We start from the raw sequence: 23,422 nt of genomic DNA on the forward strand, positions 1-23,422 counted from the left end.
CCAGTATGTATTACTATCTGTTTTCTGCTTGGTTCGAGGCATTTTGAGTTCCGTTTGAGACCCGTGTTTCGGCTGGGCATTTTGGGAACGTATGAACGTACTTCCAAATGGAAGTAGCATTAGTTTCGGGCTAACCCAAAGTATACATGTGACCATTTTGTTCGGGGGATTATGCACGTTTATTTGGAGTGAAAATTTTAAGCCATGTCACTCAATTTTGCGTGAGCATTTTTTTGCTGTTACGCCAGCCCCTAGCGGACCGAGCAAAAGCCAATGAATCTATCTTATTATTATTTAAATGTTAAAAATAAATCACCGTGTTCGCTCTCGAGATAACGACATTATCATGTTAATTGAAAAAAAAATTTAAATCACTCATTATTATGAACATCTAACAATTAAGATTAAATCAAATAGTCCTTATCAAATACAATTAATAAATAGTTAAATTCGAAATTAAAATTTATAAAAAATTAGCAGTTTGATTTCAATATGGTTTGGAAGCAAAATATTTAAATAAATAGTCTAAATAAAATAAAATAAAATAACAATTGAAGTTATGATTATAATAGAAAAAATAAGGATTCATATCAAATATAGTCTTGAAAAAATAAATTATTATAAAAATTAAATATCTAAATAAAGAGTTCATATAAAATACAATTAATCAAAGTTTATCATGATAAAATATTATAGCACTAGCCACATTATTAACGTGTGGCACTTGCTACTTCAAACAAATCTAAAGGACATAAAATTGATACATATGCAGAGATCTCAACTCTGGTTCTTACGACCTTGTTCGGTGACGGTGGATCGGAGATGAAGCTAGGGTGGTGGCATTAGGACATGTGCTCTTTTGTGTTTTTTTTCTTCTTTCAGGTTACTGCTATGTAATGTGTTCGTGTTTGGTTTGATCGAATGAAAGTCACCCTTCTCTCAAAAAAGAAAAAGAAAAATGATACATGCGCAAACAATGCCGGTGGTCATGTGTGTCCAATACCGGATCGTGTCGTCTGAAGCTAAGCAGCCCTACGGCAAGAATCGATGCTGCGCTTCTTGGGCTGAGCCCATTGCGAACGTAACGGATCCACACCCGTACTTTAGGCCCAGCCTAACCCGTATTTGCCACCGGGCGGCCCAGTCGCGGGGCGGCGTCCGGCGTCCTCTGTGCATTTTCCCCACGCTTGCGCTCACCTCCTCGGGCGGCACCGCCGTTCATCCACCCGCCGCAGCGCCGTCGCCGTTGCCTGCCGAGCTCTAACCCTTCGGAGGCCACGGGACGACAGCTCTGCTTCGCGACGCATAGCCTCATCGCCCACGCCGCAGGTAAGCCCTAGAATCGACCGGCTTCGCTTCTCTGCGTTGCGAGTGCTCAAATCTTCCGATTCCATCCGATCCTTGGTCGCGCACATGGTTGGATCGAATGGGTTGCGGATATGCTTGCAGTCGCTGGTTTAATTTTTGGATTTTTTTTTTGGGTTCGCAGACGCTTGCCCGTGAGTTGCCTAGTGTGCGTGCGCGGGAGCTCCTGCGGTTGTGTTGCAGTTGGGTCCTGTGGCGGGTTCATCCTCGATGTTTCCAAGGAAGCCCAACCCCTACGGGCAACCGCCGCCGTACGGCTAGATTGTCGTAAGGCTCCTCTTCTGATTAGCTGTTCTATTCAGATATGCGATAATTTCTCACCTGTGATGGCTGGTTTTTGCAGCCAGGAAGTGGTGGATATGCGGCCTCTGCCGCACCGACTAGGGGCGTCGATGGTGCTCGGTTTGGCGGCCACCCTGCACAAAACCCTGCGCAAGGAGTTGTGGGGCAGTATGGAGGGGAATATGCCCCGGTTTATGGCGCGCAGCTGGTGGTTCAATCTACCTCTTATTTGCATTCGTTTTCAGTTTGAATTCGAGATGCTTTTTTTTCCCTCATGCGTCGCATGCTTATTAATGGTTGTTGTGTGTAAGTGATTGCATGAGTTGTCGTTTGTGCGGTATATGCCAAGGATTTATCTTGAAATAAAGGCCAATAACGAAGTCTATTTGCAGCCGCTCCAGTTCCGCCAAAATATGAGCTGCATGTTCTCAGGGAACTCAATGGATCCGTGTGGATATCTGGGATAAGCGAATCCACGTGGACATCTGGGATATGCGAGTCCACACGTGGACATAAGGATAAGTGAGTCCTAGGTTTGACAGTGTCAGAGAAAGCGCCACGATTTGTGTGACTCTCGGTGAAATAAAATTATATAAAATATTGCCTTAGGAGCTCTCAGGAAAACTGAAAAATCTGTCCACCCAGTTTGAACCGAAAACGGTCCGCCTACCCTTTGTCTTATCCAGAGAAAGAGTAATTTAAATCATGAGTACAGTGCAGAATCCATGGTTTTTTCCTTGGGAAATATGGTCTAGTGTTCCACTGTTTCAATTAGAATTTGATAACCTGTGCATATAATCAATTAATTGACTACAGCTCTATGGACAATCTAAGCGAAATGAATATCAGATCCTACACTGTTTAAAGGGAAAATTAGTAAACTGCAGTGACATTGTTCTTGGCTTATTTTCTAACTTTTGCATGGCCTGTATTGTCTTTCTCTTTTGCTTTTATCACTTGCTAATTTCTATCCACTTTGAGACATTGATGATATATCGGTGTCTTATAAGTGCTGATACACACTGAATATTAGTCTGAAAGATAAATTCCTTCCTTATATATCCCTATATCTAAAATATACTAGCGATGAAGATGATATTCATCATTTTGGAGGATGAAGATGATATTCATCATTTTGGAGCCATCATTCTCGAGCCTTTTATGGAGGCATAAACTTTAGCCCCCAACTATTGCAAAAGCCGGAGCTTGTGATCTTCGTGTCTTAAACTTATATGGTTTGGGTGAGTAGAATGATGCTAAAGTTGTTATTGTTGTACTAGCTACAAATAGAAAGCTTAAGGTCCCACTGCCATCCCCATCCCCTTTTATGGCAGCTTCCTCATGGTGATTTCTCTGATTTGAGATCTGAAGCATGCTGTTTTGATTCTCAACTTCTCTATCAGATCTTTTGGAGATGCTCAACTTCTCTATCAGATCCTTTTTCATACATAACTGGATGTTTTGATCTAGGTTTTTGATCTGTAGATGAAACTTCTTTTGCTCTGAGACTGGAATTGAAAAGGTCTAGATCATACCTATTATCGATACGTAACATTCTGCTAATATTTTCTACATGTTGGTGGATCTTCTGGCAAAGGTCCAGGTTCTTGTGGTCTTCCCAGTCTGCAAACTATTCAAACAACATTGCCCGAGTCAACCATGTTCTCATCTGAAGCTGTTGGGTCCAGCCTGGGAAGATCAAATGATGACTATCTAACTGTGTGTGGATATCCACAGAAGCTAGACCAGTACGGCGCTGATTATGCATTGTAGAGAAGGTTGTACGGTGAACACTCAGCTAATCTTGGCAGGAGAGATGGCTTTGCTGACTTGGATAGAAGATATTCAGATCATATTCCTGGAAGCCATCAGGTTTCTGTATTTCTCTCTCACACATGTGGCCATGCTCATTTGTTTTTCTTTTGCCCTTGCTCCCTTGGGCTTTAACTAATGTAATTGTATCTGTCTTTGATGTGATCTCAGATTCATGACCGTGCGGAGCAGGTACCCCCTAATTTTTTTAGATTTCATCAATGTGCCATCAGCAGCCCCTGAAAGCTCAACTTCAGCCTGGTTCTAGTATATGGTATGTATCTCACAGTAAGGTTTCATACAAACGATTGCAGCATAGTAGCAGATTGCTGCTTCTATATATTACGGCTTAAAATAATGACCTATAGTGCCCCAAATCAAAACATGCTTGTTCGATACATCATTGCCCTATGACTAGGTTTCAATAAGTTTGAAATTTCTCATTGATGTTCTTGGGAAGCTAAATAAGTAGCGATCCTTTGTGTTTACCACCACAACAAAGCATAGCACATGCACTGAGTAAAATATGCATTTCTGGCAGACAAGCCGATTACTTTGCAGGCAGGATCGCTCCAATCCATCAAGGTTCTCAGGAAACTGGTGCATATGGAAGAATTGAAGCTGATCATCGCAACCTATTCATTCTTGGTTCTGCTCCACATGGAGGACAATAGGCAACTTCATTGTTTGAGGGAGCTCCTAGGACAAACATCGATAGTCTTGACTGTGGACCAAGACCATCAAGTAGTGGTTATCGCAACTATGCTTCAGGGAAGGGCTTGCTCCACAGACCATTGGAGTCTGATTACCAAGATGGCATTGTTATGAATAGCACTTGTATTCAATATAGGGGCTCTAGGCCCAAATATATACATGTACAGGTGGGGGCAAATATGCAGAAAACCCCTTATACAATGGGGAAAATACAAATACACATATACATCTAACACCCCCCCCACAAACTCAGTGTGGATCAAGAACACTGAGTTTGGAGAGATAAAACCTGTGCTGAGCTCTCGTCTGTGCCTTCGTGAAGAAATCTGCCAACTGAAGCTCCGAAGGCACATACCGAAGAGCAATCACATCATCCTGTACCTGTGCTCGTGTATAAGAAGCATCAACACCAATATGCTTAGTGAGCTTCATGCTTCACCGGATCACGAGCAATACTGATGGCACCTGTACTGTCAGACAAAAGAGGAGTCGGTGTAGTAACAGAAACACCAAAATCCTCAAGCAACCACCGTAGCCAAGTAACCTCTGCTGTCACAAGAGCCATAGCTCGCAACTCAGCCTCTGCACTCGAACGAGAAACGGCTGTCTGCTTCTTAGTTTTCCAAGCAATGAGGGAACCACCAAGAAAAACACAATAGGCAGAAAGAGAACGACGATCAGAGGAATCACTAGCCCAAGTGGCATCTGAATAGGCCTGAAGTTGTAAAGAGCTGGAGCGCGGAAAGAACAGACGACGAGAGATAGTCCCACGAAGATAACGCAGAACCCGAAGAAGATGACTATAGTGGAGCTGAGTAGGAGCTGAAACAAACTGACTGAGGATATGTACAGAGTACGAAATGTCAGGACGAGTAACACCAAGATACACAAGACTCCCTACAATGTGACGATAGCGTGTGGGATCAGAAAGAGGCTCACCATCGGTGGCACGAAGATGAACATTAAGCTCCATGGGAGTCTCAACAGTACGCTGGTCAGTGAGAGAAGCACGATCAAGGAGTTCCTGAATGTACTTTTCTTGGGACAGATAGAAGCCCTCAGGCGTGGAAGAAACCTCAATTCCAAGAAAGTAACGAAGAGGACCTAGATCAGACATGAGAAACTGCTCACTGAGGTGTGCCTTCACAAAGGCAATGTACTGAGAATTATCTCCAGTAATGATCATATCATCAACATAAAGAAGGAGAAGTGTCCGACCACTAGATGAAGTGTGGACAAAAAGCGCCGAATCATGAGCACTGGCAGAAAAACCAGCAGCACTAACGACAGAAGCAAAGCGCTGAAACCAAGCACGAGGAGCTTGCTTAAGCCCATAAAGAGAGCGGCGAAGGCGACAAACCATACCCTCAGGGACGGAATATCCAGGCAGAGGCTGCATATACATCTCCTCACGCAGCTCGCCATTAAGAAAGGCATTCTTGACATCAAGCTGAGAGATGGACCACGCACGAACAGAAGCCACAGCAAGAAGAGTGCGAACAGTGGTCATGTGAGCCACAGGAGCAAAGGTCTCATCATAGTCACGACCATGCTCCTGCTGAAAACCACGCGCCACAAGGCGAGCCTTGTAACGCTCAAGAAAACCATCAGATCGGGTTTTAACCTTGTAAACCCACTTGCACATGATAGGACGAACATGTGCAGGAAGGGAAACAAGATCCCACGTGCCAGTGCGCTCAAGAGCAGCAATCTCCTCTGCCATCGCATGCTGCCATTCCTGATGATGAATAGCATCGCGGTAAGAGGTTGGCTCGGAAAGAACAGTGCCAGCAACAAAGCGGTCTGGAGGTCGAATCGACCGACGATCACGAAGGGCATAGTGGTGAGACTCAGAAGAAGAATCCTCTGTAGAAGATGACTCACCAGAAGAAGACACATCAGACAAAGATGCATTAGGAGAAGGTGGCACATCAGAGGAAGGCATAGCAGAGGATGAATCTGCAACACGTCGGTCACGTGTGTAGAACTGTGTCACAAGTGGCTTATGATCATAGATAGTACCAACTGGGGCCTGAGAAGAAGGCTCCAAAGACGACACCACAGAAGGATCAGAAGAAGAGGGCACTAAGCGTGAGGACTGAGCAGTGACAATAGGAGTATCAGGAAAAGTCAGGAAAGAAAGTGGCTCAACTACAGATGCATGAGAAGCATCTGAAGAAGGACGAGGATAGAAAGGGCGAGACTCATCAAAAGTAACATCCCGAGAGATCCTAATCCGACGTCCAATAGGATCCCAACAACGATACCCCTTATGTTCAGCACTATATCCCAGAAAGACACACTCAACAGACTGAGTGGTCAGCTTGGTGCGCTCTCGAGGTGCAAGGAGCACATAGCACACACAACCAAAAAGACGAAGGTTGGAGTAGTCAGGCGTCTTCCCACAAAGACGTTCATATGGAATCCCACCATGAAGAGCTGATGAAGGCTGGATGTTAATCAAATAAGTGGCAGTAGAGACAGCATCAGCCCAAAAATGAGGTGGAACAGAAGAGGCAATCATAAGAGTACGAGCAGTCTCAAGAAGATGACGATGCTTGCGCTCAGCAACACCGTTCTGAGCATGAGCACCAGGACAAGAGAATTGGTTAAGAGTGCCCTGCTTCGAAAGAAACTGGTGAAGGGCTCCAGAGAGGTACTCCCCAGCAGAGTCAGCACGAAAAATCCTAATGGCAGTGTCAAACTGAGTACGAACCATGGTGGCAAATGTCTTATAGATAGATAAAGCCTCACTACGATGTGTCATGAAATAAACCCATTTGTGGCGAGAAAAATCATCTATAAAAAGTATATAGTATCGATGGCCCCCTTTCGAAACGAAGGGAGCCGGACCCCATACATCAGAATGAACAAGATCAAAAGGACGCTTCGACACTGACTCACTAGAATGATAGGGAAGCTGAATCTGCTTACCTAGCCTACATCCCTGACACTGATCCAACGATACATCACCAGAGACGGATCCCAAAAGACCACGACGAACTAATGTAGACAGACGCAACCACAAAGATGGCCCAAACGATGATGCCACTGAGCAAAGGACGATGAAGACGAAACAGCAGAAGCAGAGCCCACGAGACTGGCAGAGGCAGCGGAAGGAAGACGAAGCCAGTCAAGCTCCCAAAGGCGCTGAGAATCACGACGACGAGGGCCAGTACCAACCAGGAGACCCGTGCTGCGATCCTGAACACAACAAGAGTCAGAGTCGAGAATGACACGACAACCATGATCAGTGAGCTGACCAGCTGAGATAAGCTGCATGGTCAGTTTGGGAACATAAGAAACAGCAGGGACATGAAAAGAGTCAGACAAAAGAGTGCCTCGTCCTGCACTCTTTTTTTTTTTACCTCTTCCCTCTGCTGGTGCTAGCGGCTCTGTTCGACAACGCTAAACATCCGTGGCACCGCAAGAGAGAGAGAAGCAGAGACACGGCGCCAGCAGGGGAGGGCGGTGGAGTCCGGCGATTGGCGGCGGAGGGCGAGTCCCCGACGGCGGTGGATTCCGGCGACTGGCAGCGGAGGGCGAGTTCCGGCGACTGGCAGCGGAGTTCCAGCGACTGACAGCGGAAGGCGAGCCACCGTCGGCTGGGCTGAGATCCGCAGCAGCTCAAATCGGGCAGCGGCGGCGCGAAGAAGGCGGCGGCTGGACTGGAGAGGGTGGCGGCGCGGTTCCAGTGGCGTCGGGGCGGCGCGAAGCGAGGTCGGCGGCGGGGACGCGAAGCGAGATCGGTGGCGGGGAAGCCCGTCGACGTCTAGCAGCGACGCAATTCGAGCGGCGGCTGGACGGCGGAGTCCGGCGGCGGCGCAATTGCAGCAGCAGCGGGGCGGACGCCGACGGCAACTGATGGGACGACAGTGATCCGAGCCGGCGGAACAGGAGCACGCAAGTGCAACGTGCGGTGGAGGAAAAAAAATCGGCTAGGGAGAGAGAGAACGAACCCTAACCCTAGTTTTTGGCTCTGATACCATGTTATGAATAGCACTTGTATTCAATATAGGGGCTCTAGGCCCAAATATATACATGTACAGGTGGGGGCAAATATGCAGAAAACCCCTTATACAATGGGGAAAATACAAATACACATATACATCTAACAGGCATCTTATCCCATGTACATCCAGGCATCTCCATGGGTGATGAGAGAACCGTTGATTGCATCGGTTACCGTCGCGAACTGGATCTACGAGATGAGGAGCATCAAGGATCTTTTGTGGGAAAGAGAAAGGGAGCGGGATCGAGAGCTAGAGCTACGAGACCGTGAAAGGGATAGGGAACGTGAAAGACAAAGAGAACGTGAAAGAGAAAGGGAACGTGAACGCGAAAGAGAATGTCTACGCGAGTGCTGGGAGAAGGAGAGGGAGTGGGATAGGAGGCACAGAGCTGATCCAAGGAGGGAGTGCACTCCACCCAAAACACCTGGTGATCGACGATGTTCTTCTTTTGTTAGATTCGAGAAGCCTTTGCGGCGACTTTCACCTCGACATGATGCTATGCATAGGTGGACCCATGTTTTCCCTGTAGCTTTGTGGATGCAAGCATGCAACAAGTTGCCGCTTCATCTTCGGTGCAGCTTTATTTTTAACTAACTATTCTGTTTGTTGTCCTGAAGGCATCGTTCACCTGTTAAACAAATAAAGAGAGAATATATGTGCAAGGTAAACAGATAGTTGTGTTTGCCACATTGTTGCAGAAACCAATTGATATTGTTAGTGCTTTATGCTTTGCCAACCTCCTTGATGTAAAACTCTGGTCTTCGACCCCCTTGTTCTTGTCCTTCTAAAGTCAGTTCTTTGTTGTACCTCTGGACACACATTTCATATTGTTTAGTTCTGATTATTTCCGGTGGTCCGATGATCCATCTTTTCTGATCCTTTGTTTTAGATTTGTAGTTTTTATCCTTCCTTTTCCGGTTCCAAATATATCTTCTCCCTCTCAGTTGTGATACAAAAAAAATCACGACATGCCTCATTCGAAGTCAAACGATTCATACCTATCATAGATTGCACTCCAAACGGACATGATTGTGCAATCATGAATGCTTTTTCTCATTTTCTCCATATGCCTCTCTTAACGTGCGAGTCTCATAATTATTTTTTTATATAGTTTTGGTTCGTTGCTCTTATGACCTTAATGCTAGATGGGTTGTTCTGTGCAGGATTCTCCGTTTCGCTTGGTGGATGCTGAAAGGGACTATTTATCTTTGACAAAACGACATCCTAGACTAGTGATTACTCAAGATTTTTCCAAGGTTGGACATCGTATCAATGAGCTGATACTGTTCAGATTTCAATGTAGAATTGTAACTGGGACTACCTTTTTTTTTGGCTCATTTATGATTTTCTGGTTTGCAGGTTGTTTTAAACTGGTCTAAAGAAACCCTGAATCTTTCACTGCATACTCCAGTGAGGTAAATTTTTTTCTTTTAGAATTTTGTAACTACATAACATACTGTTCTATATGCTTGCTTGCTCAAAAGGCTCATGATTACTTTTGGGGTCATAATTTTTACTTTGCTGTTGCTGTAAAACAGTTTGGAGCATGACATCCATGAAGTGGATGGTAAGTTTGACGAAGGAGCAGTTTTTCCACCAGAGAAATCATTTGCCACTATCACTTTGGACGCCATTTGGAATGCAAAGGTCTGGGGTCTATAAGTTTTGTGTTTCTTTTGCAGTATAAAATAGATTGAGCTGTCCTTGTTTCGAACAGAAGCTCCAAATGAGAATTTGCTTGTGTGGAGTTACTCATATTATTGTGCAAGGTATATCAGTATCGCTCAGGAGTCATGTGGCAGATTCGCTGTTGGAATTGGTTATTATGTTGTGCAGACTGAGGACCATACGTTGCAGCTCGCAAATAACTTGTAGTGCTGGACTGCATTATCAAAGACATTTAAACTTAAAGTTGTTTTCCTATTTTTGTGTGTCGAATTCTCACTACAGTAATGTTTCTTGCTATGGAGAAATGTAACTTGCCATTTGTGGCATAATTGAGTTACTATGCATATGAGCACAATTTTCTCAATGTGGGACTACACTCTACAGCATGCTAAGGATGTACTGTGTGTGTATTTTTGAAGTGGTTGATTTTTTTTTCCTCAAGCCCGTAGGAGAACTGTGTGTCATTGTAGTAAGTATGAAGTGGTTGAAAACTTACCAACTTATTATTTGTCATTTCTTTGCCTATGATATTGTGCAGATACTCTTGATGAGCGGCATGAGCAAAGGTGCCTTCACTGATATATGTTCAATAAGATGTGCTGAGGACCAAATAGTGCATTTGAACAATATCTTAAATTTTTCTGTATTCAAGAAAGATTATGCACTTACTGCAATCGGGGGCCCTTGGAATGCAGCAATAGATGGTGGAAATCCATTCGCTGACCCTTCTTGCTTGATTCGAACTCCTATCAGGTACATATGTCCGGTATAATGCATGATGGGTGACTTGCAATTGTACTGAAATTCGCCATACTTGGATCTGCGATCGTACTGAAATTCACTCTACTCTGACAGATATTTTAAAGAACAGGTTCAAGTTGATCTATCTAACTGCACTCACTGGAATCATTTCCTTGAGGTACCGTACCTGTGAATTTTCTTCTTAGCACTTTTGATGAACTTTTACATATTCTTCTTTTTAAGGAAATACTAGGTGGATGTTCTGCTGCTTAGTAAGGCACACTTATGACTATCTATCTAGTTGTGTTTACATCATTGCCACTTTTCGGTTATGATTTGTTGTCCCAAACAGTGTTGGTCTAAACTTTGTTATCTGGGGTAAATTTTCTTTTCAGCACTGATTTTAGAGCCTTTTTTTTTACTCTGGGCTCTCAAACTGAAATGTGGCCACAATCCCCATCTAGTAGGGTAAAGGAAACGAGGTTTAATCTAGTGGTAAAAGAACTCGACCCAAGGGGAGAGACATCCAAAAGGCATTATTAAGGTCGAGAAAAGGTCCCGAAAGCCTGCTACAAACCGCACGCTATCGCTGAGCGACCACGCCACAACCACGGGGAACACACAGTGAGGGGCCTTTTTTTGCGAGAACCAGGGTTCGAGCCCTAGTTGATAGCCTCACACCTGAAGGTCTTATGACCGTGCTATTCGCACATCCTCAATCCAGTGGTAAAATGTACTGTGACTGTGTAACTGTTGTTGTATCCATGGTTGTGAAGACCATTACTGGTAAAAGCTACTTAGGTTTTCTGGAAATATGGCATTTTTCAAATCAACTTGTTTTTATTTTAATTTAATCTCTATTTTCCGACACTTGTGCTTCCTAAACTTTCTACGGCCCAAAATATTAAAATTCCAGAGCTTTCTGCTCACTTGCTCTATGTATGAGCCAATACACTGATGTGTTGGGCAATAAAAAGTGACATAACAGTATCTTCGTGCTGCTTATTTTAAGCATACTACGCATCATACTTATAGAATAACTTCACGACTATGTTTTAAACCCTGTGGATACTCCGTAAATAAAAAATGTATTTTTGAAAACTGGTATAGGTATATATTACCTGAGACATTATTTGATATAGTGCTCAAGCGATATGAACCTGGTATCCTCTATTTCTAATGTTTTTTTTTGCTAAGAATTGGTGAAACAAGCAATTCTGTTCATGACCAGTGTGATTGCTAACAAGATGGTATGACTGGCATCTTGAATCCTACTTCTGTCTGATTTAAGTGCTTCTAGAAGATGTTATATGAGCATTTGTCCCAATAATGAAGTTTATTTAATTTTAATTTTAGCAGTATTTGTGACTGTGATTAATGTAGTGCATTTAACTACTGGCAGGTCCATTACAACAGAGTTGGAAAAGATGGTCTCTTTAGTCATAAAGAGGTTACTGTACTATTTGTGCCAAACCTGTCAGAATGCCTACCTTCAATGGATTTATGGAAGAATAATTGGATTGCATACAGAAAATCAAAAGTAGATTGGGGGCAACTTGCTACAAAGAAGGAAAAGGTTAGCTTCTCCTTTTATGGTTGTCAATTTTGTAAGAACATACTTTGTTTTTTTCTTCCGAATCAGTATTCAATTATTATTGTAACGAGAGGAAACATTGGATACAAGGAGTAGATTAGGGCAGATCGCCCCCTAATTCTGGGCTTCTCCTGTAGACTCGAGGCTTTGGTCGATGCCAAGGGCAGATCGCCCTCTAATCACCGGGCTTCTCCCGCCGAGAAGAGGCTCTGGTCTAACCATCTGGCAAAAACCCTTTGCTGAATTCTTCTTGCTTGCTTCCAATGATGCGTGGCTGCCCCTTTATATAGAGAGGGGAAATTACAATCCAAATCCTATACCTAATTTATGTCCAGCTGAATTGGAAACTAATCAAACTCTATCTCCTAATCAAATCCAACTTATCTCCTGCCCATAACAACTAGATAACTTGCCTAAACTAACTTAACTCTTTCCATAACATCAGTACTAACAGCTTAATTATTGGCTACCTATTTCAGAGTCCTGGAGACGCAGAGGAACGAAAGCAAGGTTTGGAAGTTTTGCTCTTTGCATTCCACTGTGGGTTTTCTTTTTTCTTCTTCTGTAGCAAACCAATGAACAAGCCTTATCTTTCAACACTTTCAGGGGAGCTGAGCCAGGGTAAGAAAACAGAAGATGGTAATTCAAAGGAGAGTAATATTGGCCATGATGGTACCAAAATCGAGAAAGTTGATACTAACATTGGTCAGCAGGGAAAAGATGAAGCGACAAATCTTTCTGGAAAAGACAAGAAAAAGCTTGATAAAGTTGAGGAAAAGGTGAGGATGTTCAAGGAAAGGCCTCAGGTGATGCCTCTGTTGACCATACCGTTGAGGATAAAAAACCTCTTAAAAGGGAAGTAATAAAAAGGGTTGTGAGGAAAGTTGTTCGCCAAAAGCCAACTGCTGAAGCTTTAGCTGTGAAATCAGCTCAAGAGGACAAGACTGCTGTAGCTGGACCTGCAAGCAAAACTGTGGAAGAACAGGTTCGAGGAACTACTGAAGAAGCTGGAAAACAACAGGATGGAGTGAGTATCAATCAGCAGCCTGAGATCAAGAACTCCAGGAAGAAGAAAGTCATTCAAAGGGTTGTTAAAAGAAAAGTTGAAAAGTTTCAGCCTCAGGATCTAAGCTGACTGCCCCTGCTGTGCATGCTGAAACAAGTAAACAAGAAGTGGAAGTTCAACCAGGAAAGAATGGCAAAGCTTTTCTGACGCTGAGAATTACAGACCAAGCAAGCAGAAGTACTGAGTACCCCTGCTGAAGATATCTCAAATCACAGGAAAGGCGAGAAGGCAGACAAGAAAGAGCATGGCAAAAAATCAAATGGAGATAAGGTTAGTGAACAGGAAGTTGTGAAACAAAAAGAGGAGAAAAATGCAAAGAAAGATAATGTTGAAAAAGAGAAAAAGAATAAAGACCCAAAGAAGCATCCAAAGCAAAGGTCACTTGGTGAAAGGAAAGAAAAGAAAAGAACTGATGAGCCTCCTAAACATCCGGGATTCATTCTGCAGGCCAAAAGGATTAAAGGATCTAAAGTACGCCTGTGTTCTTTAATTTCGTCTTGGTTCCAAATAAGTGTCTTCAAAATTGTACAAGAAATTTTGCAGAGCCTAATTTGATTTTGCAAATTTCAGTTCCGTTCAACATCCCTTTCACTGGATAGCCTAATGAATTATACCTCCAATGACGTGGAGGAATCAGTATTTGAGGTCCATATTCTATTTTGCTGTCTCTTATTATTTCTTGCAACAGATTACTATGTTTTGTACCTTAACCTTCAAATGACTTTTTGTATGCATTCCTTATTTTGAGGCGATGCTTATGTGGTTTGACATTCATATGCTGCTCCTATTTCTTTTACAGTTTTCTTTGTTTGCTGAGTCGTTTGGTGAAATGCTTCAGTACAGAATGGGCTGTATTATCTTGTCTTTTCTTGAGGTAGATTCCTTTGAACTCAGCCTACACTACATGAACTCAATCTTAATACTGCCGTTGGTCTTTCTCAATGTGCGTTTATTCTTTCCTTACCATTGATATTTTGACACCTCTTGTTATATTTAACCGGCTATTTTATTTGTAATCTAGTAAAGCTTTTAATTTAAAATGGACAAACTCTTCAACTAGTACCAACTATATATATGTACATTAATGTGCCTTTTAACTTCATTTTTTGATGATTGAGTACGCTTCTAATATATAAAAAACATGCTAGGTTAGCCAGAATTGGGTATCTGGTAAACTAAAAAAAGAAGAACGGAGTATCTGGTTCCCTTCAACTTGTGTTCTCATCTATCGAGTTATGAGAATCATGTTTGCTGGTAATGGTACAACTGTGGCATTAAGGTTTTAACTTGTGAGGGTGTGGTGCTTAGCAATTGAGGTATCATGTTTCTATTTGCAGTATAGCTAGGCTGTCATTTCAATTTCCCTATACCCAAACCCCTCTGACTTACTTGGTATATGGGTTCTGAAGCATTGGGAAGAGCATAATCCTATTTTTGTGTTTTCTTCTCTTCCCTTTTCAGAAAAAAAAAGAGAGCAGTTATTATGTTTTTTTAGGACTGAGTCAGCTATTGTTTTCAGGAGATTTTGGCACATTGTTCTGTGTTCACATGTGGCTTAGTTTTTTTTTTTTTCCACAGAAACTACACAGGCATTATGTTATAAAGAAGAATCAACGTAAGCGCCCAAGAGAGGAAGATCCAATGATAAAGAAGGAAGATGAAAAATCATCAGACAAGCGACCCAAGACAACAGATGAGGCACATACTGAAAGTACCCCTAATAATAAAAACCCAATAAAAATTGATGAAATAATAAAAGAGGGTGAGGAGAATATGATCGGAGATAATTCAGCTTCTGTTCATGATGAACCTGAAGCCGAAGAGAGAATGGAGGATGAAGATCCTGAGTATGAACAGGATCCTGAAGAAGTTGAAATATACAGAGATGACGAGGACATGGAAAATGCTACTACCGAAGAACATGTAAAATATTCTTTTTCTGCACGCCTTTTTTGTAAGATAATAGATATTCATGAAGATGAACTGTCTGATATGCTATTTGTTAGCTTGTGTTTCTTTTAGAAACCAGTAAAACTGCTGTACTTTAAGGTCTTTTCCTGAGTAACAGTAGAATTGCTTGTATTCCAGTCCATCTTCCATTTTATATGAAAATATGATGACATTATCACTTGCTTTCATTTAGTTATTTCCAAAAGTGGAATTTAGAGCGGTGTAAATATGAAGCACACCCAAATTAATTATTTCCAAAATATGGAATTGTTTGCAGTGAATCAGGTCATGCTCTTTAAGTTTGTCAAGTTCTGTGTACATTAGTGCAGAACCATGGTTGCTCTTTCTCACATCTCACTTAAGCTAACCTTTCAATGCTAATTTACTCCAATTTTGCATCGCCGTTTTAATAGCGTACTTTGGCTTTTACAGCTGATGGGATACCTTGTGCATTGAATATAAGGTTTTAATTTCGTGTAAAACTAACTATTTGCGGCTTTGTCACCTATTCGTGTTTTACAGTCTACCTAATTATTTTATCTGTTGCAAGGCCGCTGTGTGTTGAACTATTCATGTTCTGTGATGCAGAATGAGTCTAATTTGAACAATAAAGAGGGCAACCCTGAAATTTTAAACAGTACAGATGCTAAACCAGAAGTAAAGGCAAACGATAACGGAAACAAAGAAAATGGAAAGGAGCTTAAACTGGAAGACATTGCTAGCTTTGATGAAAAACCTTCTTCAGGGGTGGATGAGCAGTCTATAACCGAGAAAGGAGTGGTAGAAGTTGGAAACAATGTTGCCCATAAGGAGGGAACAACAGTTGTATCACAGAAAGGAGATTCAGCAAAACCGTAGTTAACTAATAGATAGAAAATCACAGTAATAGCACCTGGATCTGTGACATTAGAGGTGGCTTGTCAATGGAGGCTTTAATGGAGTATCTTCAGCTGTGGGATCTTAACTGGGGTTGATCTTACTCCTGGAGTGGAGGATCAGCACATATGGGAGCCTTCTCCTTTGGGTATGTTCACAACTAGATCAGCTTACCATCATTTCTTTGTGGGGGCTATTGAATTTGAGCTATGGAAGGAAATTTGGAAAACTTGGGCTCCGCCTCGCTGCAGATTCTTTATTTGGTTGGCATCCCTTAATCGATGTTGGACAGCTGATCATTTGGCTTGTCGAGGTCTTGACCATCCTGACCAATGCCCACTGTGTGATCAGAAGGAGGAGAACATGCAACATTTGCTTACTACATGTGTGTTTTCAAGAAGCGTATGGTTCTCGGTCTTGGGTCTTGTCCTTGGTGGGGCTGCAATAGCAAACACCAGGGTCGGATGATGTCAACTTCATTAATTGGTGGCGGAAAGCGTTGCAGCAAGTTGAGAAGCAACACTGCAAAGGTTTTAATTCTGTGGTTGTGTTGGTGGCTTGGTGGTTATGGAAGCATAGGAATGGTTGTGTTTTTGAGGGGGCCTCACCTAATTACGATGTCATCATGTAGAACATCAGGGATGAGGCTAGGTTATGGTGTATGGCGGGAGCCAAAGACCTTAGCAGCTTTTGGTCGTAGATGGGGTTTGTTTGGGTCGCTGGTTATAGTGCTCTTTGGTAAGCCCTTTTGTACTAAACCTTGCCCTATTGGGGTTGTTTGAGTCTTCTTAGACTCTTTTCTTTCTTCTTAATATAATGATGCGTAGCTCTCCTGCGAGTTCGAGAGAAAAAAACAGTAATCTTTTTCCAACAGTTTCACCATGATAAGAATAACCTTATCATAAATGATAATTATGGGGTTTCTTCCTCCTCCTTTATAGTCTTCAGTTCAATCTGCCAAGCCCGATTCATTTTTTTTCCAACCCTTCCTCTATTCTTATACTAAACCTCTTCTCTTCATTCCCTTTGCCCCACCCAAAGAGGATATCCCCTAGTAATAGCACCTTTATTTATTGAAGACTTTTACAATACACCTAAATAAGTGTATGTCGTTCATTTCCTTTATCCGGTGGTTTAGATTGCTCTAATGATATTCTATCGCCCATCAGTATTATAGGTATCATTAAGGAGTATCATAGGTATCATAAAGGTAGGATTGGAAATAAAAAACTATAACAAACTTGTAAATTATATGTTTAACTAGGGAATGTCAAAATGTTAGTTTATTCTTCAGATAAGTTTTCACTTGTTCTATTCATTTCATTTATTATGGTTTCCACACTCCGTCGGTCGGTCGATGATGGGTGACGGTGATCCGCAGTCCGGTCAGTCAATGACGTAATTGCCCAAGGGTAATAAGATAATTACAATAATACCTACTTAAATGGACGGTTGGATCACAACAATGATACTTTTAACCATTTAGTATCATAGTGTACTGTAAATGTTCTCTATTTATTTGGAACATCCAGATGGGCATATCTTTTCTCTGTGGCAGGTAATTCTCTGTCGGATGCTAGAGAGTAAGGAGCTGTTGCAGGCAATTCTCTGTCCGATGCTAGAGAGTAAGAGTTGCCACAAATATTGCTAACCTGTGTTTCCCCCCTTTCTAGGCATTTCGTTTTTTTTTTCGCGAACAACGCAGGAGAGCTGCGTGTCAATATATTAAGAGGTGGGAGTAAACTCCAAGACAAGTCCAAATACAATGCCGTTCCAACGGCCGGGTTAGTTAGCATTGAACCAACGCGCCATGAGCTCTACACGACCATGAATTTTGGTCAGCCTAGCAAAGCACGCAACCTAGCTGCTCCACCCAGACACCACAGCCGAGCTTCCTCACGAATGTCTACTAGAAGACCATCAATCGTGGGACGAGCTCCGTCGAACACACATCGATTCCGCAGCTTCCAAATAAGCCATGCCACCAAAATCACAAGCGAGTTGAGACCCTTGCGGACCTCCTTGGGAGCTTGTTCCATCGCGCGACTCCACCAAGCTTGAAAATTCGTGTCTTCATGTGTCGGTGTCAGAAACCCCAGCTGCACACGTTGTAGCATTTTGAACCAGATCTCTCTAGCAAACACGCAGTCCGTGAGCAGATGCTGCACCGTTTCCTCCATCTGATCACAGAGCGGGCAGTTCGGTGGGTGCTGTAAGCCACGCCGTGCTAGCCTATCCGCCGTCCAGCATCTATTCAGAGTCGCCAACCAGACAAAGAATTTGGCCCCGCAGCGGGACCCACGTCTTCCAAATCCTGCTGTATGGCTCGAAGGTAATGGCCCCCGTGAAGAAACGATGATATGCCGAACGCGTCGAGAACATATCGGAAGGCGTCGGGGTCCATCGATGCTGGTCCGGGACTCCCTCAAGTAGCTGGAAGCCCGCGACCGCATCCCATACCTGCAGGAATTGTAAGGTCGCCGGCCCATTGAAAGCTGTAGTAATGTCCTTCAGCCAAGTTCGGTTCTACAAGGCCGCATACACCGTTCTTCTGCCGATAGCCCTCTTCGTAACAAAAGGAATTAGGTCCGGCGCCAAATCCTTCAAAGAGCGACCAGACAGCCATCTATCCGACCAAAATAGGGTCGAGCGCCCGTCTCCGACCTCGGATATCATGGACGCCGCAAACATCGCTTGTACCTTGGTGGGTATTGCGAGGCTGAGACTGGACCATGGCCTGTTGGGCTGCGATTTCTACAGCTAGAGACATCTCATACGAAGGGACCATCCCAAGATTTCAAGATTATGGATACCGAGCCCTCCAAGCTCCTTCGGTCGATAGACACGAGTCCAGGCAACCGCACAATGACCACCCTGAATTTCCTTCCGCCCTTTCCAAAGAAATGCTCTCCGCCTCTTATCGAGAGATTTGAGCACCCACTTCGGGATATCCAGAGCGAGGAGAGTGTACATCGGAATGGCGGTGAGCACCGCGCGCACCAGGATCGAGCGACCAGCGCTGGTCAATAAGCCAGCCTTCCAGCCAGGCAGCAAGTCGTCAAATTTGTCAATGAGTGGTTGTAGGTCCGCCTTTCACAACTTGCGAACAGAAAGAGGTAGGCCCAGGTAGCTTTGCAACCGGGCACGGCAGGATTGAGGCGACCAGCTCCAAATCCGACTCACTGCAACCAATGGGAATGCAAGAGCTCTTTAGCATGTTTGTGTGCAACCCAGAAGCATGTCCAAAGGAACTCAGAATAGCCTTGGACAGAGAGAGATCCCGGGCACTTGGTTGCAGGAACAAGACAACGTCATCCGCGTATAAGGATAGGCGGTGACCAAATTCCCTCGCCGCCAAAGGTGATAAAAGGTTTTCCTCCGAAGCTTTGACGAAGAGCGAATTTAGCACATCCATCACCAAGATGAAGAGCATCGGTGATAAGGGGTCGCCTTGCCGGAGGCCTCGGCGATGAACGATGACCCTCCCTGGGCACCCATTCAGGAGAACACGGGTTGAGGAGGATGATAGTAGCAAACATAAGATGTTCATCCATCGAGGGCCGAATCCCAAATGCGAAAGAACTTCCAAAAGGAACGACCAAGAAACCGAATCAAAGGCCTTTGTAATGTCCAATTTTAGGAGGATCCGAGGCATTTCGTTACTTTGACCAAAACAGAGTGGGGTATATCAAGGTAGCATACAAACGATAGCATTTTTCTAGAAGCAACTCCTCTATTAGTAGTGCACATAGTTGCATTATCCTTATTTTACAAGTGCAGGTGGAAGATTTAAGGTGCATTGTTGACAACTTGGGGAAGTTTTTGTCAAACAGGCATGTGAAGGTCATATGCTTGAATCTTTTATTCGGCTTCTGTAGTCATGATTCATTGGATTCTCTAGGAACTGTCTTTCAGAGTTTCTTCTCCTTATCTTGTTCCATACTGGACTATTGAATTTTGTGTGAAAAGTTTAGTTCTTTGTTGATAACTGCGTTTTAGTTTTAGTCTGCCTGCCAACGGAGGCAAACATGTTTGAGGTTTATATTCAGTGTCCAGATGGTCAAGATGACACTTGATTGTTTAGGCATAATTACTAACTGAACTTTGATCTGAATTTATTTCTGTGGTCAGTCTACACTCTGTATACCATATTAATTGTTCAGACTGTAAGCATAGCTTAGAGCTTAGATCATTCTTTTCTAGTTTGCAAGAATTGAGCTTCGTTCGATGTATACAACAATGATATTGGTGTACCCATGGCAGTCTGTTTTTCCCTCTTGAGAAGCATTTTTATGTTTCCAATTTTAATGGCGTGTTGCCGTGACCAATTTTGTGTATGTCTTTCATTAGTTTTTAACTCTGGCATGGTTGCTCTCTGCAGGACTTGGTCCAAACCGCATTTGCTGAGAGCAGTTCTGCAAGAGATAATCGTGTCATACACAAAGCTTGTGAAGATAGTTGACCTCTGATCCTCCAGTTTGTAGTCAGGATGTCTGGATCATCTTCAGCCAATAAAGCTAAGATGCAAGTATGCAACTTGTCCGTATGAGATTCTCGTTGAAGCCTTGAAGATGATCTATGAAAAGCCAACAGTGTAGTATGTTTCTCATTTCTCTACCAAGGAGTGTTTCTCATTTCTCTACTGGTTTGAATTTTGACTTGAATAATTCTCGTTCTTTTATGGGATGGTCTGAACTAATATGGTATTGACAAGGAACGCTGTAGTATGTTTACTGAGATAAATCTCAGATGATGCATGCACTCGAATCGTTTTACACATGTTTGCCGGTCAGTAATTTTATTTCTTGAGCTCGACCGTGAATTAACTATGGTATGTTACAATTTGAACACTCCAGACCAATCTGCACTGGCGCATAATTTGGTACGAGAGGGTACGCAATATGTTCCTAGGGAAACAAAAACATTTCCTGCTCCACAGGAGCAAGGTAAGGTATACGCCAGCATTGGAGCGTAACTTTAGTGCGATACACTTCTTCAGGGACCTAGGAGCAGCAGCCAGACGCTGCCGAGAAACGCGAGCAAGAGCAGCTTCGGAGGAGCTGTAGCCCTGTTGCCATCGCTGTCGTCGTCGCCGCCGTATATGTCCGGGTAGTCGCCCATATGCGGCTCCAAATCATTGAAGTCCCCTGCAGGCAGGGACGACGAACTTGGTGCCGTCAGTTTGCAGCGGTTCTGCACTGTGCTGGTCGAGCCGCACATGTTAAAACAAGTAGTCGATCCCTAGTCAGAATAAGTGCTAAAACTAGTAGTTCCTAGTCGATCCCTAGCTAGATCGTGAGATTGTGAGTGCTGGGAGAGAGACGAACTGAACTCGCGGGCCTCTTCTGACGGTGTGGCTGCAGCCCCTCCTCGACGGAGGCGCCGTTGTAGAAGGTGAAGCCGTCCAGCGCGCTGGCCACGCAGTTGAGCACGTCCTCCGTCTCCACCACGCACGCCCCGCCGCAGTAGTAGTCCACCGCCCCGATCGGCACGCCGATGATCCCCGACGGGCTCAGCCTGTACGCGCCCTCGCAGCAGCTGTACACCTGCGAGGGACATACATCGTGCAGCGAACGGGAGCAAACAGCGCGACGACGACACGTATCCTCACATGACACGCTACGTACCTGACCGTCCTCGAAGCACTGCAGCGATCTCGCGGGCAGGTTCGGCACAGGATCTATCGGAACGTCATCTGTCCTGTATGATTTTGGCAGGACTTTGAAGCGTTAGCATCGCCATGGTATTCGTGCTCTTGGGTGGGTACGGTTCACGGGCCAATGAGCATGCAACCTGGCTTGCAGAAGGTCGCGCACAGGCAAAGGATGGCCGCGAAACGGCTGCACCAACGACGACTGAGCAGAGCAGAGTGGCCGCCCATCGGCGAACTCCTCGCGCTCGAACGAGCTCTCCTTAAGCAAAAGGTGGGTGATTTAAGATGGGTGCAAGCAAGGAAGAAGTGCCGGCCTGCAGGATCTTCACTTGTTCAGAGTTCAGACCTACCTGCACTGCACCTGCCCGCTCTTTTTCACAGGCTACTGGATGGAGAGAGCGAAATGCTCCCAAGGTTACAGCAGAGATGGAGGATTAGGAATCGGAATCGAATCGAGCCACGTGGGAGCGCCTTATCGGCTAGTTAGTAGAAATACGATGCAGTGATAAAACCGTTCTTTTGCCGCGGTTGGGCCGGACCTGAAGTTCCTGGGGTACCGTTAGGCGGGGAAAAAACGGGAGGGATGCTTCTCACGTGTTTCACTCGATTTTGACGTGACGTGACATGCTCTCGTTTTCGCTGGATTTGGCGATACTATCATTAGCAGTTTGATCGGATTCGTGTTCGGTGCGGTTGTACAGACTGACCGCATTGTTAATGGGCTCCTTACTTCTAGAAGTTGTTCTGATTCTTTCTTCTTTGCGATACCGGATACCCCTAATATAATGACAGGATGAATGCATTTTTAGAATATATAGAATATAAATATTGGACATCTAGATATTTAAGATAATTAATATGAGATTAAATGTATTTTTAGAAGGAAGAATCGGGAAAATCTTTATACAGTGATGTTTGATTCATTTAAGTGGACGGTGAAGATCGTTCGGTCGTACAATAACTCGTGTATTTTAAAAAATATAGATAAAGGATTTTTATCAACCGAGCGAAGCTCCCTTTTTTCGCCCCAAGGAATCCCCCGTGCATGTCTCTTAAAATTTTGCTACTTTAAGTGCTGCTCATCAATACCACGCTAATCGGCAGGTGGAGAAACGGCGCTGGGATTCGGCATCGGCGGCACGGGGACGAGCACGGCGCGCACCGGCGGCTTTCAGAGCCAAAAACGCGACGAGCGCGAGGGCGGGCGGGCGGGCGGCTCGATCGCTCCAGCACCCAACCCAAGTGCGCGCGGGCGCGAGGCTGGTAGTCGGAGTCGCACGCACCGCTGCCAGTGCGGTGTTGGACACATGCACCGCACGTCCGTCCTCGGCGCCGCGCCATCGCGTGGGCCTCTGCGTGCGGGCCGGGGTTGGATAGATATTTGCACGTACGTGGTACGGTGTGGCGCGGAACGACGCGGCCAACGGCGTCGCGCACGGTCCGCTCGGCGCGCGGGTGGCTGGCCGTCGCCGGCATGCGCCATGCGGGCATGGGACAGATGGCAACCGCATCGGTGTCGCGCGGCTGACGAATTTAACGAGTTGGAGTGCGAAACATACCATGACGGTGTGGTCTTGCGGAAATCGGATCATAAAACGGGTGCTCAGCTGACTCGTTACGTGACAGTAGTTTTGCAAATATAAGAACGTACCAGTGCTGCTACGACAGGCTCCTCATACTAAGGAACG

The 23,422-nt window shown here is 44.4% G+C and overlaps 2 pseudogenes; one reads left to right on the plus strand and one right to left on the minus strand.

The window, feature by feature from the left end:
• Window positions 1-1,144: 1,144 nt before the first annotated feature.
• LOC133910518 (protein SHORT ROOT IN SALT MEDIUM 1-like) lies at window positions 1,145-20,858 on the plus strand (annotated as a pseudogene).
• A 218-nt stretch (window positions 20,859-21,076) lies between these two features.
• Window positions 21,077-21,962, minus strand: LOC133910520 (uncharacterized; annotated as a pseudogene).
• Between the last annotated feature and the right edge of the window lie 1,460 nt (window positions 21,963-23,422).

This window comes from Phragmites australis, chromosome 3 (genome assembly GCF_958298935.1).
Source record: "Phragmites australis chromosome 3, lpPhrAust1.1, whole genome shotgun sequence".
Taxonomy (NCBI): Eukaryota; Viridiplantae; Streptophyta; class Magnoliopsida; order Poales; family Poaceae; genus Phragmites; species Phragmites australis.